The sequence below is a fragment of the Octopus bimaculoides genome, chromosome 2 (genome assembly GCF_001194135.2).
Source record: "Octopus bimaculoides isolate UCB-OBI-ISO-001 chromosome 2, ASM119413v2, whole genome shotgun sequence".
NCBI lineage: Eukaryota > Metazoa > Mollusca > Cephalopoda > Octopoda > Octopodidae > Octopus > Octopus bimaculoides.
The window spans coordinates 65,229,705-65,237,485 of NC_068982.1; the positions used below are offsets into that span (position 1 = coordinate 65,229,705).

The following is a 7,781-nucleotide window of genomic DNA, read 5'->3' on the forward strand; positions in this document are numbered from 1 at the left end:
TATGTATGTATGTATGTATATATAAGCTGGTAATAGTGATGATGATAAATTTAAATGATAATGATAATAATGATCAAGGAATGAATTAATAAATAAATAAATGGATTTATAAACCAGCAGTTCCTCATGTTTGTACAAGTGGGTCCTTCAGCCAATTCTGTATGATGTCTTCATGGTTAATATTTGTTGCAACTGCAAATTTGTTTGTTTTTTGTTTTGTTTTGTTTTGTTTTTGTCTTCACTACCCTAACTCCTCCCACCCCTTTACTATTTTTCTTGATTTTCTTTTTTTTTCAAATGTTTGTTTCTTGAGGAAATTCATATTACTGAATTTTCTCTGAAAACTACATGCACATGTTTGTGTGTGTGTAAGTATATATGTATGTGCATTTATACATAACATATATTTAGATACACACACACACACACATATTCAATTTGAATAGGTTTCTGTTTGTCTTATTAAATACATTGAAATTTGCTTGATTTGTTTATTTGATATTTATTGTTTTATTTTCCTTCATTTATTTATACATTTATTTAAATCTATGTAATTTTTTTTTCTTCTTGTCTCTTTCTAAAGCTGTGCTGTGTTCATTTACTCTGTGAATAGAAACCATTAATGCTTGGATCAGATCATCCCTTGCTGCTTTTCATAGGAGGAATTCTGGAATGTCTTCAATAGTAGCACTACATTTCTGTAGGTTAGTCCCTTTTCAATCAATTCTCTGTGGAATGCTTTGTGTATTGCTAACTAGCATTTGCATGCATTTTAGTAGTAGTAGTAGTAGTAGTAGTAGTTAAGAATGGTGGTTTACTAAAATCATTAGAACATCAGACAAGCTCCCTTATGGTATTTGTTCTGGCTGTTTAGAGTCTGAGTTCAAATCCTGGCATGGTTTACTTTTCTTTTCAATCGTCATAGTATTGGTAAAGTACTGGAATCAAATATAATTGACTTCCTCCTATTAATACTTTCTGGGTACCAATACCTCCAAGGTGAATTTTGCTTTTCATCCTTTCAGAGTCATTAAAATGTGCTGGAGTCAATATAATTCTCTATTATTTTTACCTAAAATTTAAGGGTCAGACTCCATAAGATAAAGTACCAGTCTTATATTGGGGTTGATGTAATCAACTAACCCCTCCCTTCAAATTTACTGGCCTTGTGCCTATATTAAAAATAAGATTATGAAGGGCAGTGAATTTCAGAATTGTTAGTGTCAGACAAAATACTTTGAGACATTTCTTCCAGCTCTTTACATTCTGAGTTCAAATCCTGCCAAGGTCAGTTTTGCCTTTCATCTGTCTGGGGTCAATACAATAATGTACCAGTCAAGTTCTGGGATCAGTGTAACCAACTAACATATTTCCAACAAAATTGCTGGCCTTGTACCTGAATTAGAAACACATATATCACACACACACAGAGTTGTCTTTGTTACCATGTGGTTATGAGTTCTGTCTCATTGCACAGCATCTTGGTCAAATGGCTTCCACTGTAGCCTCAGGGCAACTAATGCCTTGTGAGAGTAAGCAGTAGATAGAAACTGTACGGAAACCTGTTGTGTGTGTATCATCAATGTGTTAATGTCCACTTTTTCATGCTTGACTGGATTGGACAGAGTTTAAGCCAGATTGTCTATCACCAAATGCCCTTTCTATTACCAATTCACATTTGTTTACAAACAATCTAATATATCCCCATGGATATATTACATTGTTTTTGTAGAGTATTGGAAATGAATGAAATTCCTTTACAACAGTCACTTGATGTCAAGACAAGGAGACACTACACACACATACACATGCTTACACTCACACATACATATATACATATACTAGAGGCTTCTTTCAGTTTCTGTATCCACTCACAAGGCTTTGGTTAACCTAGGACAATAGTAGAAGACACTTGCTCACTCAAGGTGCATTGCAGTGTGACTGAACCTGAAACCATGCAGTTAGGAAGCACACTTCTTCACCACATAGCTGCATATGTGTGTGTGGGGTATGTATTATGTGTAGAGTAAAGGGTCAAGACCTCCTTTGGTCGTGAATGACCATAGGATTGCACATAGAAAGCTCCCCTCTGAGGCACAAGTCCTGGCAAAGTGGTTTGTGGAAGACCAGCAGTCGCCCATGTGTAACAGCCTTCCCTCTCCACATCACCAATGTTATCCAAGAGAAAGGCAAAGGCCGATACAGCTTGGCACCAGTGACATTACAACTCATTTCTACAGCTGAGTGAACTGGAGCAACCTGAAATAAAGTGTCTTGTTCAAGAACACAACACACTACCTGGCCCAGGAATCAAACTTACTATCTCATTATTGTGAGCCTGATATTCTAACCACTGACCCATGTATATTGTGTGTGTCTGCATGCATTTGTGTGTGTTTCTCTGTATGAACATTTACATTCTTTTGCTTCACATGTATAGTATTGATCTAAAAACGGAGACATTTGTTGGCAATCCTTGTCAGTAATATTATTCTCTAGCTCTGTACTTTCAACGATAAGTGAAATAAAAAAAAATCTCTTACATGAAAAACAGGACAGTGTTAACAACAGGAAGGGCATCCAGCTGTAAAACAATGCATCAATAATATGTATTTCTCTACCCCATGCTAAAAATGTGTGTGTGTGTGTGTGTGTAAGGATGTAAAGAGGCTCAAAATATACAGGCTATGATAATGATAAAAACATTAGCGGATTAGATTTTAAATGTTTCTTTATTAGTGGGGGGAAAAAAAAACATAAAGAAATAAAGAAGAAAAAGGAAATAAAAAAAGAAAAGGGAAACAATAGAGAAAATAGTTTCTTGCTAAATAATTACATTTTCACTGCATCAATTAAGTTTATCTCTGTTGCTAGGTTGAATTAGCTAATGCAGAAGAGCCCTACTGGAATTCCATTATAGTTTTAAATAGTCAAATAAATACTGTAATTGTTTTAATGTGAATGTGTGTGTGTGTGTGTGTGTGTGTGTGTGTGTACAATACAGATGGCATTCAAATTTGCTTTGATGACGTTAATGATGAAAATCAGGACGATAATGATCAATCTCATCATCGTCATCATTATCATCAGTTTGTGTACATCACCGACTGACAAAGAATTGGTCTAACTTAACACAAGCCTTCAGAGATTACAAAAGGTACAACTGTGGATTTGGCTTCAGAAGAGAACTGTGTTTGTGGGTGTATATGTATGTGTGTGTGAGAGAGAGAGAGAGAGATGTGAGAAGAGATATATTTCCCCAAAGTTTCTTGAGATTTATAGCATATTGATCTAAGGTTCATTTTGCATGCTTTAGCCATCACCACTACTGCTGCTGCTGCTTCTTATTTGCCTTCCTTTTCTCCATTTTCTTTCTCTTTTTCTTTGCCTTTTTCGTCTTTTTCATTTCTTTGCCTTCTTTTTCTTCTTTACTTTCTTTCTTCTTTCCTCTTTTTTCTTTCTTCCATCACCTCTTTCTTCTCCCCATCTTTCTTCTCCCCCTCTTTCTTCTTTCTCCTCCATCGTCATCTCTCCCTCCTCTGGGAAGCCTTGAAAGGATTAGTGGAAACAGATTTGCAACATGGATCTGCCTTCTTTAATTCCAATAATGTCCTTACTCAAAGAAGGGGTCTCACTACAGATCTTTTACCCAATGCAGCATTTTCACTGTGGTTGACCCTATATTCTCTTTGTTCTAATAATAATAATAATAATGATGATGATGATGATGATGATAAGAATAATAATTGTTTCTAATCTCTAATGTCATATAATACAGTTTGTTTTAGTTCCAGTCTTCCAGTGTAATATCAGTGGGAATGCTTAAATCAAAACTTGGATTCATGTGCCATAAAAGGTTCACACAAATGTATGGACACAAACACACATGATTTGTGCCCATACTCCCCCCCCCCACGCATGCGCACACATAATCACACATTCAACACATACACATCATAAGCACATGAGCATGCACACAAGATGCACATGAACACAAAGCAACAGAAATACACACATGCATGCACACAACACATGAACATATACATACAAATCACCTATGAACACCTACATCAACATACATACACACAAGCACATATGGACACATACATAAACACACTCTCACAGAACCACACACACACACACACACGTGCGTGCGCACACACAGAACATAAAAATGCACATGAACACAAGCAACATGAATACATTGCATGAAACCACATGAACAGTCATACATATGAACATAAACACAGGCACACAAGCCCACATGGACATATGCACAAATGCATTTGCACACACACTTAACTATGCATGCTGGAAAATATCTGAATAAAATATGGTCTTCCATGCCAACCATGCCATCTCCAACACAAGAAATATGTCAACCATCTAGTACCAGGCATCAGTCACCAGTGATCAGCCACTCTCATCTCCAGCCATGAGTCATTAGTCACCCCATCAATCATTAACCACCTGTTATCATCCGTCACCAACAGCCAGTCAATAGACACCACAATCACTAACCACCAGCCAATCACTCACCATCAATCATTGACCACTTATCATTCATCATCCATCCTTATCATCAGCCAGTCAATAGACATCCTAATAACCAACCACTAGCCATCACTCACCATCAATCACCAACCATCTTCCATCAGTCATCATCAGTCACCATCCACCAATTATTGACCACTGTTCATCACCAAACATGAACCATCAAGTACAAGCCATCAACCACCATCAATCATTACCCATGAACCATCAGTCACCACCAGTCATCAGACACCAACCTCTCACCATCCAGCAGTCACCATATATCACCCAACACCATCCACTATCCATCCACCAACCACTAGCCTTTCTTTACAAATCTTCATTTCTTCTTGTTTTCATGTTTACTCTTTTATTCCATTTGTTCTTTTTGTTTTTTCATTTGTTTTTTTTTTGTTTTATTTATCTAATCTTATCTATTCTGCATGAATTAGCAAACAGCATCTGTTAATCTATTAATGTGAACACACCTGTTGAATATGCGCATGTACCATGCACAGCATGAGATAGAAATTTGTGTGTGTGCGTGTGTTTGTGTGTGTGTGTGCGTGTGTGTGTGTGAGATTGTGTGCGTGTGTGTGTGAGATTGTGTGTGTGTGTGTGTGAGATTGTGTGCGTGTGTGTATGTATGCATGTGGCTGAGTGTGTGCATGACTGTGTACATGCATATGAATAAGTGTGTGTAAATATGTTTCTATATGTGCTAACATGCTTCTCTGTGTGTGTATATATATGTGTGTATGTTATATATTTCGTATGGTAAAGTATGTTTATATGTTCAAAGCATACAGTCTTGCTGTGGAATTACTCTAGGGGTTATAACCCAGATTCTTGGCAAAATAACATTGGTAATGGAAAGAACAGTCCATGGCTCGTTAGCACCCTTTGGTCTTCCCGTTACTTATACAGGTTTGCTTAGAATTTAGGCTATGCCTGCAAGATTAATTCCACAAGCTTTACGCACACACACACATGTTTATACGGTTCATATATGTAAAGTCATTAGTTTTCATGACCCAGATGATGTAGAGAGAATGTGTGTGTGTGCGCATGAGCATCTGTGTGTGTGGATGTTCATATATGTCTGTATACACTGAGCTATCTGCATGTCTGGATGAGAGGAACACTGTGATATCTCACTGCCTCGCATGTCAATTCTTGTGGAGACCTGTGATCATAGATATATTTAGTTCTAACGTACAGTTATTTGCTCTGGTAGGGCAAAGCAGAAATATAAAGTGTGTGTGTGTGTGTGTGTGTGTGTATCTTTTATCTTTTACTTGTTTCAATCATTGAACCATGGCTATGCTGGGGCACTGCCTTGAACTGTTTAGTTGAACAAATCTGCTCCAGTATATTTTTGTTTTTTTTTAGTCTATAGATGTCTTTTGCCAAGCTGCTGCATTATAAAAACATAAACAAACCAATACCAGTTGCCAGGCAGAGGTAGGGACATGCTCACACACACTTCTACACAGTTTCCATCTACTAAATTCATTCACAAGGTATTGGTCAGCCTGGGGCTCTTGTAGCATTCAAGGTACTGTGCAGCATGACTGAACGCAAGACCATTTTGTTACAAAGTAAGTGTCTTAACCATACAGCAATGTGTGTGTGCCAATATGTATAGACAAAATACATGTATAATATCTGTATGTCTGTATTCCTTATAGAAGGGTTTTCCAAGCCATTCTAGCAAGGTAAAAGTGAATGTAAAAATGATCGCACATGCAGTCAGATATTCAAATAAATGCACGTACATGCATTTGATAAAAGCCCCCACAGTCACGTGAGCACATGAAGCCATACACACACACACACACACACACATCATTCATATATGCATACATACATAAAACTATATACACATTTTTACTAGTAATGTCACTGACATATACCATTAATTTTGTTTTATTATTATTATTATTGCTTTTTTTCCTTTTTTTTTAATCATTCACCTCCTGCATCAGACATGATCCACATGCTGTTATGAACCAGGGGAAGCTTAACAATTACTATGTAAATGAACATAACCCAAATCCATCATTAGTTGCAGAACCAGCCATTACTTTTACATTCTGCTAAAAGTTAAACATCATAAAATGTTTTTTCAGGCAACTAAAAAATACATACACCCACATATATATATATATATATATATATATATATATATATATATATATATATAAAATAATAATAAAAAAGAAAACAGGAAAATCAATTCAGGAAACAAGCAAGCTATATATTTCCATTAGTATTGTATGACATTTATTTTTATTTTTGCTGAAATCAAAATCAGATAAATAGGGGAAGCAGATGAATGCAGTTAAAAATTCTCTACCAATAACCCCCCCACACACACACACACACACATACATATATATAAAGGTTTCAATAATAATATTAAATAAAAAGCATAAATTTGTCAATTTTGAAATTTAATTTCTAATATAAAAAAAAATTGCCCTTTTTGTTTTGTTTTTTTGTTTTTTGTATAGTAAATTTAACATAATTTGCATATATTTTAGATGTTAAACAGAACGTATTTAATTGAATTCTCAATAATTTGCTGGCTGAATGCTCTTAAAAGTGTTAATGACTGTACAACAAATAGCTTAGGATGTTGTAGTATCAGAGTGATTGTCCCATAATTTTTGTGTTTTTGTTTGTTTTTTTTTTTAAACTTCCTTCAATTTACATTTTGTTTTGAAATAAAATTTCATTCAACCAGTACTAGATGAGCTATAATTCCATCCATCTGTTCGTCCATCCGTTCATCCATCTACCCTTCCAGTGCATACAGACAAAAACCCAGACAAAAACTATAAATAATTAATAATTACTAAATATAAAAAGTTACTGGTTTTCAATTCATTATAAAAATACTAATTTAATGCATGGAATTCAGTGAATGGATGCTATTTTAATGTTAGACAGACACAATTTCCTTTCCCTTTCAAACTTGATGTTTATACTTATAATAACGCTATTAAACACACGTGCTGTGGATTTCGTTTCTATTATACAGTAAGTATCTTGCACGTAAAGGCATAACTCATTCTGCCTCTTTGCTCCATGCCATTACAGAGTGAGAAGTGTGGACATGTGTTTTATTGTGTGTGTATTTGTTAGATTGCATATGTGTTCACTGCTAATGATTGAACTGATTATTTTTTTCATTTTATAGGAGTGTGTAGTCATATGAAATAGAAATAATGAGCCTGTATGTA

The 7,781-nt window shown here is 35.4% G+C and overlaps 1 protein-coding gene across 2 annotated transcripts in view; it reads left to right on the plus strand.

Annotated features, from left to right (window-relative positions):
• LOC106868679 (uncharacterized) overlaps nucleotides 1-7,781 on the plus strand; it is a 284,588-nt gene that overhangs the window by 134,842 nt on the left and 141,965 nt on the right. The window contains exon 2 of one of the 2 annotated variants that reach the window (XM_052977697.1): nucleotides 584-700. The gene's annotated coding sequence lies outside the window, so the exon portion shown is untranslated. Of the gene's footprint in view, nucleotides 1-583; nucleotides 705-7,781 lie in introns of both variants that reach the window. The other variant, XM_052977691.1, reaches the window with a different exon arrangement.